Source organism: Dermacentor albipictus, chromosome 2 (assembly GCF_038994185.2).
Source record: "Dermacentor albipictus isolate Rhodes 1998 colony chromosome 2, USDA_Dalb.pri_finalv2, whole genome shotgun sequence".
In the NCBI taxonomy this organism is placed as follows: Eukaryota; Metazoa; Arthropoda; class Arachnida; order Ixodida; family Ixodidae; genus Dermacentor; species Dermacentor albipictus.
Window position 1 is genome coordinate 87,576,035 of NC_091822.1, and position 12,318 is coordinate 87,588,352.

The window sequence follows — 12,318 nt, forward strand, 5'->3', positions numbered from 1 at the left end:
GTCTTCCACAACTGGCTCTGATGCCGCTCATGACAGCGTTCGCATAATGCGTCGCCCTCTGCAAAGGCGATGACTGCATTGGCCCAGTGCCAGTCGGTGCGGTGATTTCGGTCCCAAATTCTCTGCCTCAGTATATCGCGAAATGAAAACATGTATACAGCTGCGCTAATATTTTCCGTTAGGGAATATCGCAATTATTGTAGGACACTTTTTTTTTATTACAGTCTTCCTCAGCGAGCAATCACCACTGTTACGTATTTGGTGTTTCTAGCCGTTTTTGTGGCTCAATCCAGGAGATAGTGCAGTGAGAAAATTTAACGCCTACACTCCTCCTACTTCCCTCACGTGAGGGGTGACGCGATAGTGCCCTGCCCAATAACTCCACCCCTGTCACAGCCCCAACTCGCTCAGGACACTGTATTTCATCGACTTCAACTACAGGTCGGATCGCCTTCCAGCACTTCGCCTTTTCCGCGTCAAGCTTGTACGGTTGAGCGCGCGATTCACTTGCAGCAATTTGGTATAATCAAGCCGTGCTTCTGAAATTGTGGACAATCGATAGAATGCTTGGAGAAGCCGTAGCGTATTCTGAGCCATAACGTAACCTTTTGAGCGTCCAAGTTAGCGTTAGGTAACTTGAACTTCCGTTCTTCGCGCAATCAGTAGCGATTGCTGTACATGTGTTACAAGACATCCGTGTCGCCGCCGAGCAATAAGACGATGGCAGAAACAATGGAATGGCGATGACCGCGTAAAGAAGACAACGTAATACCGACGTTGTGACGATGATGACTTCAAAACGACAGTGGTGTTACGGCCACGGTGTGACAACGTCCGCTCGACTAATGATATGCATGACAACAGACTGACTATAGCGTCAAGACAACGACAGCGCAACAATTACGGTGTTACAGCGACGGTATATAGACGCCCTGACAGTGTGACGACGACGATGATGGCGCGACGGGGACGTTGTGACGGCTGCACCATGACGAAGATGGCATGATAATAATGGATTGATGTCATCGTGACAAGGACAATGGTGTGACGACGACAGCGACAACGGCGCGATGGTGACAGCAGCATCACAACAATGGAATCACAAGAGCGGGACGATGACCGCGCGACCACGACGGTGTTACGACGAAGCCATGACGAAGATGGCATGACGACAGCGCGAAGGCGATGAAGTTCTGACGGCCGTCGCATGACGAAAACTGCATCATGACAACGACGATGACGACAGTGTGACGACGACGGAGATAACGATGACGCGATTATGACGACATGACGAAGACAGCAAGAAGAAAACGGATGTTACAAGTAGCGGCGACGTTACAAGCAGCCATTAACCCCCGTGGTTGCTTCGTGGCTATGGTGTTGGGTTGCTACGCATGAGGTCGCGAGATCAAATCCCAGCCACGGCGGCCGCATTTAGATGGGGACGAAATGCGAAAGCAACTGTGTACTTCGATTGAGGTGCACGTTAAAGAACTGCAGGTGGTCCAAATTAGCGGATTCCCCCACTACGGCGTGCCTCATAAGCAGATAGTGACAATGGTATGCAATACCCAATGATAGTTTTACAAGCAGTCATGGTATTACATGGATTTAAAAAAAAATGCAGTTGCGCCCGAAAGGCGAAGCACTGTTTGCGATAGCAAATTAGTAAATAGCGGTATGAAGTAAGGATAGCAGTCTTATCGGCCGTATAAACTTGTAAACATTCTCTTACTAACTAAATGAACACTTATAGAATGTGTAAGCGTGACACAACGAGGACGTAGAAACAGACACAGACAGCGCTGTCTGTGTGTCTGCTTCTTTCTACGTCCTTCTTCAGTCGCGCTTACACAATCTATCATGGATTCAAACAAACTAGCGTGTCATCGTGTTTGAACTAAATTAAGCAGCACGATGTCAGGCGCGCACAAGTAAACATTAACACATTTCGCTCGATGGCAGCGGAAACTGTCTGTGAAAACGCTGGAGTTCAGAATCGCGGCAGCAACCGCTAGCCAATTGACCTCCGTGCATCTGTCACGAACTAAACGTCAAAAGTGCAGCGCATACGAAGCTACCGGCACTATGCGCACTCTGCAAACATCGCAGATCGCTTTGAAAATGGGACCCGCGCCGGCGCACACTTCGGCCACATTGAAGGTCGCTTTCAAGACAAACGAGTGCCGGCAACGCGTACTTATGCGCCTGCTACGGCCTCCCCAATTCGTGTGGCCAACGCCGTAGCGGACGCGGCGATTGTCTCCACTCTGTACGGAGCGACGGGCGAGGAGGACATCGAGTACATAGCAACATCCTCTTAATTTTCTTGACAGAGGGTGTTGGTAATAATCAACGCCTTCTCGTGCTGGTAGTAGCGGTTACCTAGCAGCCGCCGGAAAGAAACGCCCCGCCTCCCTCGCTTGACCCCCTGCCTCGCGCGCCACTTGACAGGGCACGCATCTGGGCGGGAGTCTTGTCTGAACCGCCGTTGGAAGATGTCAAGCCGGAACGCGTTCTGCTGTTGCACGTCCCTCTCCGCGACGCCAGTCGCGTCCCCGCTCTCTCAGTGCGCGGTGTTTCCACCGCACCCTTCGAGCTGCCAACTGGTGGGACACAGTGGACCACACGTGGACTAGTTGCTTTTGATCGACGCTAGCGCATAGCGCCACCCCTTCGGCCACAACGATGGAGCCAGACACGTCCACCCCCACGGTATCAACTGTGAAAGGAACACAGCGGTCCGGTGAGCGTTCAAGGTAGCACAAGCGCTCGGAGAGCGTTGCGCGCCCGCGGTCTCTTTGGCACATGATTGCCCAGTGCGTGGAGACCCTTCAACGCCAGGAGTAGGCACGGCGGCTCTGCGCGGCCGCCAACTGGCCCAAGCGTTCACGCGGATCATCCGCTGCTGACACGATTACCGGCACGATACCGCAGTCTGCTCCGGCAGCGTCGGTGGCTTACGACACCGGGGCACGAGGGACGCCAGCCGTGACTGAGTGTCAAGCTTCACCACCGAAACGCCAACTCGCAACACGGCCGCAGACGCCGGTGCATACGCTGCCTCGCTGATCCTGCCTGCTGCTGCGTGGGTTCTCGCACCGCGTGAGACGCCGAACACTCCAGTTCTTCTGCCGAACTCCGTAACTTCCGCCGCCATCATGAGTGCTACCGTTAGCGCTTGCCCAGCTGCGGATGCCAGCGAGCTATCGAGCGCTCCACTCCCGGGTTCGAATGACGATAAACACGTGATCGACCCCTCGTCCTAGCGCAAGCACTCGCGCCCGAGCGAGTCCTACAGCGACGACGACGCCCCGCGAGAGCTAGCGACGACCGGTTCTGACGAATCATCACCCCCTCCTGAGACGCCCGTCTAAAAAACGCCGTGATGCAGGCGGCGGACTCTGTAGAACATTCAGACGACGGCACGGACAATACAACGCAAATCCAGAGCAGCCCACGTGCCACGGAGCTCCGCGATGAAGAGATCTTCACAAATGTCATCTCACGCAAGCAAAAACCGCGCCTGCTTGCATCAACACGAGAAGGGATTGCCGTTGGTGTCGCCCCTGCCGTCCACATCTCGGGACCAGCTGCGGCATCAATGCCTGCTGCCGGGCTGCCTGGTGACGATGCTGGTTCCCGCCTAACGGCAGTTCCTGCTGCTGCTGGGACCACAGGGGCTGGCGTGCCTGCACCCAGTGTCGCTGGCACGGTGCTCTTCAAGCCGGCATCCGCGGCATCTTCGCTTCACCGAACATATCTCCTCGCCATCGTGAAAGCGCTCTCCGCGCTGCCTGGAGTCCAGGAGGTGCGTGTGAATACGGAAATGAACATTGTGGTGGCTGACGCCGCAAAACCCGCGCGGCTACAGTTGCTGCTGGCTACGACCGAGCTGGCCGGGATTGCTGTCACTGCTCGTCTCCGTGCACACAGTTCCCAGAGCACGGGCACGGTAGATGGCGACAACGGTGACTTCTCCGACGAGGCCCTGTTGGCGGCAGTGACCTCGGTCGTGCCGGTGACTGCGGTCAAGCGGAGCAGTCGCACCCTGGTCTTGCGCCTCGCCGCCCCGAGCCCGCCGGCCCGCATCCTCCTTTTCCGGTTGCCGTCACGGCCCCGGCCCTTGCAGTGCCGGCGGTGTGGACGCTATGGCCACGTGATGGTGGCGTGCAAATGGCCGGAGCGGTGCCTGCGCTGTGGCGGTCAGCATGCGAGGGATCACCAGTGCACAGCCAAGCCAAAGTACTTCCACTGTGTAGGCGCGCACGCTGCCGACGCCCCTACATGTAAGCTGTGTCAGGCTGAGAGGCGCATAGCCATGATAAAGGCTTCAGCGCCGACCCACATGCCTCACCGGGAAGCTCGAGCAGCTATGCGCTCCTCCACAAAGACACAAGCCTCTCCCATCGCTTCGGGTGTCCGTGCACTGGAATCGGCGGCGCGCCCCAGCTGTGCAGCTGTGGCCACCGGCTTTGCCAAAAGCACCTTGTCGAAAGGAACCCGGCGTGGCCAAGATAAGCCGGGCTGCAATGCGGCCTCGGCAAAGGCAGCAGGCGCACCCCCAGCCGCAACTGACATGGCGCCGTCCAGGCACACTTCTGAGCAGCAGTCGGGGGCCACCAGCCTAAGGCTTCTTCTGCGCTCCGTTGCTGACCTACTTCCACTCGACAACAAGTTGCGCTCAATTTGCCTCCAGGCAGGTGGGCAGTCTCCTCAGCAGAGCCACCATGGCTAACGCCCCAGCTGCGAACCACCGCCGCCGGCCGAGCGTGCTTCAGTGGAACGCGCACTCGTTGCGGCGGCGACAAGCAGACCTCTCCTTGCACCTCCTACAAAGCGACTACGACGTACTTGCTTTGAAGGAGGTGTACGTCACTGCAGATGATTTGCGCCTACCTGGCTATGTGGGCTACAGCAGCTGCACTTCGTGCACGTTGCAACCCTGCGCGGCGACCCCTTGTCTCCACGAAGAACATCCACAGGGACTCCCCCCCCTGCGCGGTGTGCGTGCGGGCGGGTGTGCCGCAAGCTGAGGTCGATGTGGCGGATCTGAATGGAGGACCACTCGAATGTTGTGCTGTTCGTGTGCGTCTTGGAAGCATTGACACCACCGTGGCCAGTGTGTATATCCGACCGTGCAGGCCCTGAGATCTGACGTGCCTGCTGCAGCTAGCCTGACGTTCCTGCAGAGACTTCGTCCTCTGCGGAGACATCAATGCTCACCACAGCATCTGGGGCAGTCGCCGCTGCTGCGGGCGAAGTAGCAGCCTTGTGGACGTTGTTAACCAGCTGGGTCTGAAGATTCTGAACACCGGGGCTCCCACTTTCGTGCGTCGCACTTACCGTGCCGTCAGCGCGGCAATTGACGTGAGCCTGGCCACTGAGGGCTGCCGATACACTTGGACCCCGCAGCCAGACACCTGAGGGTCCAACCACTTCCCTATCGTGCTGGCCCCGTTCAGAGGCAATACCCCCAGGATGCGCGTGTACTGTCGATTGGAGTGCTTTCCCTAAGCTACGCCAGCAGGACACCAGTACCAGAGACTTTCTACAGCTTGTGGCGGACAGCGGCCGCAGAGCCACAGTGTGGTCGACTGCGCAGGAGGGCCAACCAGCACCACACATTCGGCACCTCCAGCTACGAGCTGCCAGGTGGAGGGCTGAACGTAGGGCATTGTGAACCAATGAGGCAGAGCACTGGACGGAACACCGTCGCATCGACGCCGCCTGCAGACGACACACCCGGCAATGCAGGCGCCAAAGCTGGGCATCTGTGCCACGATCATCAGGGCGCCGGATGGAGCTCGTGCCTGCTGCCTGCTGAGGGTCTTGCTGATAGGACCTCGTGTACAACGCCAGGTGCTCTCCGCAGCCATTTGCCTGTGCATCCCCGCATCTACTCTGCCCGAGTTACTAGCCGACCGGTTTACCATCAGGCGCCTGGTACAGCGGGTCCTGCCTCCGGCAGCTGCTGGGCTTCCGTACCTCCCCCGCGCCTATCACCACCCGGAATGGGTGCCCGAGCAGATTGATGCCCTTTGCTGCGAGCCCACCCGGGTGCATGAGCTGAAGGCCACCCTAGGACAAAGCAAGTGACGGAGCGCTTCAGGAGCCGATGGAATCACGTTCCAGATGCTTCGGTTCCTGTAAGATGCAGAGCAAGATAGTCTCTTGGAGTACCTCAACACCATCTGGAGCACTGGGGCTCTCCCGGACAGCTGGCTCGCCGCGGTGGTGGCGCCAGTCCTTAAGCCACGGAAAGCTGCGTTGTCACCCTCCTCGTACAGGCCAGTGTCTCTCACCTCTGCCATCTGTAAGGCGATGGAGGATTTTCCTGGCACGCATGAAATGGATCACCGCGCAGATGCAATACTTCCTGGAGCAGCAGACCGGCTTCAGGCGCCATCGCTGCACTACCGACTCCATCGCCGACGTCGTGGCCACACTGGAGGATGCAAAGAACAGTGGTGACGTGGCCCTTTTCGTGCAGCTTGACATGCAGAGCATCTTTTACAGCTTCCCCCATGTGGTCACTGAAGCCTCATTAGATATTTTCGGGATCACTGTCAGCCTCAGGCGCTTTGTCTCTGCCTTCCTTGTGGGAAGAACGTTCCGAGTACGAGTGAACCAGGCGCTCAGCGCCCCTGGAGCCATCGCCACCAGCGTGCCGCAGAGATCGGTGCTGAGCCCGTTTCTCTTCAATGCAGCCCTGGCAGGTCTGCCAGCCACACTACCGGCAGACACCCGGTACCACACACATTGTTCCATGTACGCCGATGATGTGGCCCTCTGGGTCCAGGTACAGAGGCGGTGCCTTCCAGCCGTCCGGAGATCACTACAGGGAGCCCTGGACGCGATGACAATAATCCCGGGGAGCATCGGCTTAACCGTCTCTCCTGCAACGACGGAGGCCCTACTGATGCACCCGAAGGCTGTCTCCCGCCTCAGCGTCCACCTGTTGAGAATCGGCACCAACCCCCTTCTGTGGAAGCAGACAGTGACGTACCTTGGCCTCATCATAGACCACCGGCTGACGTGGATCCCGGCTACTAAGGCCCTCACCGCCAATGTGTGCCGAGTACATGCAGCCGTGGGCCGACTCCTTCAACGAGGCCGAGGATGCTCCACCAAGTGGGCCCTGCGCTTGAACAAGGCTGCAGCAACATCGTCCTTGTTGTATGCCCTGCCGCTGGTTTCCCTGACGCAGGCTAGGAAAGGGCAACTAGAGGTCCTGCACAGGACGACCATCAGAAATGTTCTGGGGCTTCCAAGGCACTCCAAGATCGCCCCAACACTGGCTGAGGCAGGCGAATGGCAACTGTCACTGTTCATGTTTCAACGGGGACTGGGGCATACTGACAGGCTACATCGCGCACCAGACGGCCAGGCTCTTCTAGACCGGCTCAGGAGCCTGCCGGCATCACGTATGGGCAGCCTGTGCGGCCTCCATAAGGAGACAGTTCCCCACCTACCTGTGGCAGTAGCTCTCCCTCCTCCCCATCGCGGACATCCGGACATGCATCTCTCCCTCAAGGGGATAGCCATGAGGAGAGCACCATCCGCAGCCCTGCAGCAGGAGTCAGCCTGCAAGCTCCAGGAGGAGTTGGAAGGACGCCTGCTGGTATTCACGGATGGTTCAGTCCTCCCCAGCGGGTCGGCAGCAGCGGCGTGCACAGTTCCAGCTCTCGCCTGTCACAGACAGCGTACGCTCCCGTTTACAGCAAGTTCTACTGCAGCTCAGCTCGCGGGGCTGCACCTGGCTGCCGTCCTCCTTGCTGAGCATCCTCCCCAGCAGCCGGTGGCGGTGGTGTGCGACTCAAAGCCAGCGCTCCGGGCCCTCGTGAACCCACGGCGGGCAGGACTTACACGTGTGCTCCTGCTTGCCAAGTTAACGGCTCTAGCTACCGCCAGAATGCGAATATCCTTCCACTGGCTGCCCTCACATGTCGGGGTAGCGGGTAACGAGGAGGCGGATACCTACGCCAAAGCTTCCCATCACAATGTAGTCCCGGTTACCAGAGCGGTAGCGGCTTCGGACTACATGAGCCATCGGCTACGGTGCCTCCTCACCTCCATTTAACCGGACCCCCGATTGGGTAGTGGCAGGGCCCCCAAGCCGCTTCCAGAGAACGGCCTCTCCAGAAGAGACCGTTCCACACTCCTGCGCTTGCGGACTGTCTGCACCTGGACTGCGGCCCGGCTGTACGCCAAAAGCCGCGTCACGTCACCTGCCTGCAAGAGGTGCGGGGACTCCGAGACTCTGGAGCGCCTTCTCTGTGCCTGCCCATCCTTGGCGCAGGAACGCTTCACGGTGATCAACACTTACAGACGCCATGGCCTTCTAGCGGCCACAGTGACTGACCTGCTGTTCCCGGTGTGTCCCCAGCTGCCTGCGCTGCGAAGCCTGCTGGAGTTTATAAATTCCACTAGAATAGACACCCTACAAGAATGGGGACGCCGAAGACTTGAAAAATTATAGACCGAGCAGCTTACTGTCTGTTGCCCACAAAGTATTTGCTAAGGTAATCGCAAATAGAATCAGGATCACCTTAGACTTCTGTCAACCAAAAGACCAGGCAGGATTCCGTAAAGGCTACTCAACAATAGACTATATTCATACTATGAATCAGGTGATAGAGAAATGTGAGGAATATAACCAACCCTTATATATAGCTTTCATTGATTACAAAAAGCATTTGATTCAGTTGAAACCTCAGCAGTCATGGAGGCATTAGAGAATCAGGGCGTAAGCGATCCGTATGTAAAAATACTGAAAGATATGTATAGCGGCTCCACAGCCACCGTAGTCCTCCATAAAGAAAGCAATGAAATCCCAATAAAGAAAGCCGTCAGGCAGGGGGATACGATCTCTCCGATGCTATTCACAGCGTGTTTACAGGAGGTATTCAGAAACCTGGATTGGGAAGAATTGGGGGTAAGAGTTAATGGAGAATACCTTAGTAACTTGCGATTCGCTGATGATATTGCCTTGCTAAGTGGACTCAGTGGACTCAGGGGACCAATTGCAATGCATGCTCACTGACCTAGAGAGGAAAAGCAGAAGGGTGCGCCTAAAAATTAGTCTGCAGAAAACTAATGTAATCTTTAACAGTCTTGGAAGAAAACAGCAGTTTACGATAGGTAGCGAGGCACTGGAAGTGGTAAGGGAATACATCTACTTTGGGCAGGTAGTGACCGCGGATCCGGATCATAAGGCTGAAATAATCGGAAGAATAAGAATGGCTGGGGTGCGTTTGGCAGGCATTCTCAGATCATGAACAGCAGGTTGACATTATCCCTCAAAAGAAAAGTGTACAACAGCTGTGTCTTACCAGTACTCACGTACGGGGCAGAAACCTGGAGGCTTACGAAAAGGGATCTACATAAATTTAACATTACGCAACGAGCTATGGAAAGAAGAATGATGGGTGTAACGTTAAGGGATAAGAGCGGATTGGGTGAGGGAACAAACTCGAGTTAATGTAATCTTAGTTGAAGTCAAGAAAAAAATGGGCGTGGGCAGGACATGTAATGAGGAGGGAAGATAACCGATGGTCATGAAGGGTTACGGACTGTATTCCAAGGGAAGGGAAGCGTAGCAAGGGGCGGCAGAAAGTTAGGTGGGTGGATGAGGTTAAGAAGTTTGCAGGGATGACATGGCCACAATTAATACATGGGCGTGGTATTTGAAGTATGGGAGAGGCCTTTGCCCTGCAGTGGGCGTAAGCAGGCTGATGATGATGAAGCGCCCGCTACAACGCTGGCAACATTACTGAGGACTGCCACCTGTCGCGCATAGTGGAGTCTATTAGGCCACATCCTCCCTCTTTCTCATGTTTTCTTCCCACTCCCTCTCGCCTGACGACGCTTCGCCGTGCTCCCTCACGGGTTTGAGAATCAAGCGTCTTTCTTTATCACTATCATCATCAACATCATCTGGGCAGCGTTCCTCGCTCGCGTGGCTGGCTTCCCTCCATTCGGCTGTGGACATGCTGGTGGACGACCAGCCGAATTCCCCGGTTGTGATCCTCTGCGACTCGCGAACGGTGCTCCTTGCTCTTCATCGACCGGAGACCGCCGGCCTTGGCGTTGCCCTGCTGGCCAGAAATCTTCGCGCCCTTGTTTCGGGTGGCTTGAAGCTGTCGCTGCAGTGGCCCCCCTCTCACGTTGGCGTTCAGGGGAATGAGGAGGCTGACGCCCTGGCAAAGATAGCACACCAAGCCACTGTACCAGTTAGCACCACTGTAACCGTCTTCGACTATGCAAGGCCCACGTTTCAGCGACACCTGACGGTGCTCCACCCGGATCGGCGCGTCGCCAGCGGTCACCCTTCCCGTCCACTTCCTGAACGCGGCCTCACAAGGTAGGAGCGGTCTCTCGTGCTGCGGCTCCGGATCGGCTGTTCTTGGGCGGCATCCCGGAGCTAAAGCGAAGGCGTGGCTTCATCCCTGGCTTGCTCAGTGTGCGGCGAGGACGAAACAATCGACCATCTACTTTGTTCCTGTGCCGTCTTCTCCAAAAAGAAGGCTTCTGTCCACGTCTCGTTCCGACGCCTTGGACTCCCAGCGGTATCGGCATCCCAGCTGCTGTTTCCCGGTCGGCACCGCGGCTCCGCCTTCAGCCACCTTCTTACGTTCCTGGCGGACACGGGCCTGTCGTGCACATTGTGAATGCACCGCATTGCTACCGCTGACAGCGGTACCTAACGGTACCGAGCTTTTCAATCACCTCGACCTTCTCTCTTTTTTCTTTCACCTTTAAGTGCCCCGCCCCTTCCCCAACGCGCGGAGTCGTGCTTCCTAATGGGCTGCAGAAAAGAGCGTCTCTTCCTTTCCACAGTCACTCTCTCGCAAGATTGAACCGCGTTCACCGGGACACCCTCACACGCTTTCGCTCATACTGAACCGGCGGACAAACGGAGGGCGACGGCAAAGGCAGAAATACGCTTGGTGTCTCCGTATGATTGCTATCGCAATAAATGTAGCGCCTCTGTTGAAAGCAAAACAAATAAATGCAATAAAAAGTCCGTTTCTCCCGACAGGTGAAGCATTGATTGCGATAACAAATTATTAGTCAGTTATATATATTAACTAAAGTTAGTCATTTTATCAGCTGCATAATCTGCTGTAAACATTCGCTTCTAACTAAACTAACCAGCACATTACGACGCGCGAACAGGGACACATGAACGCATCTCACTCGATGACTGCGGACACTCGCTGTCAAAAGGCTTCGTCGAAGAAGAGCAGCAGCAGCAGCGAGCGAATTGTCCTTCCTACTGCGATTCGTTTCAACGCGAACCGGCGGGAGCACAGCGCACATGAAGCTATCATCCCTAGGTACACCTAGACTTTGTACCCTGTGCCTAGCGCAGATTGATTTCAATACGTACGGGGCCCGCGCGGCCGCCCCATGTGCAGCCGCAGCCAGAGTAAAACGCCTCCGTCCCCTGCTGGTTTACACGCGATAGAAGAGGGCGCACTTTCTCCCCGTGCTTCTCCCATGCGCTCACGAGATCGAGCCACCATCCTTCTCAGCTCGCACTCGCAAGTTTTTACTCGCACCCCACAGCACACGGCGCGCGGCCGCGATGTCATGGCACTTGGACTTCGTACGAAACATGGCGGTGCCGACGCAAGAAATTCGCCCGGAGTGTCCATATACCTGCTATCGAGTGTGTTAGGCTCTGGGGTAGCAGAATAACGTGTTGGAACGTACAGAAGCAGCAGGTGAAGGGAGCATCCGAAACAGACACCTCCGCGTCGCTCCTAACCAATTATAGGCGCCCCGTGTACTTCCCGCGTGGGGCAACCGCATCGGAAGTGATTAGAGACTATTAGCAGTGCCGTATTACGGTACGGTAAGTGCGGTATACGGTACAGTGTTACCATTCCGTACTAATTTACAGCGATGACCGGAGACGTTTTAGCTGCGTGTGCCGCTCGATACGTACGGTAATGTGATAATGATGATAGCGGCTAACATTCTGGCTTTGCAGAATGCAATAAGTATGCGCTGAGCGCGAAATATTCATTTTGGCGAATACTTTTAGGCAGCTTTAGCTTGTCCATACGCTCATTATTTTTTTACAGAAGTGCCCGACTGCGGCAAACTTAGACGCCAGTCACAAGACCGATAGCGACATCTTGTGACACTTGCCCTGCAACGCGTGGAACCTTTTGTTACACAGGTGTTCTTATCTAATCAATACATAAAAAAGGGTATGTTTCTTGTAAATTGCACCGCTGCTGTCACTTTACACCAGCAAATAAGTAGAATATAGTTAGTTACTGCAACAAAAACTCTGCGTCTCCT

The 12,318-nt window shown here is 55.8% G+C and overlaps 1 protein-coding gene across 6 annotated transcripts in view; it reads left to right on the top strand.

Moving 5' to 3' along the window:
• Positions 1-12,318, top strand: part of LOC135900944 (serine-rich adhesin for platelets-like) — a 213,448-nt gene that overhangs the window by 24,956 nt on the left and 176,174 nt on the right. The window lies entirely within an intron of this gene.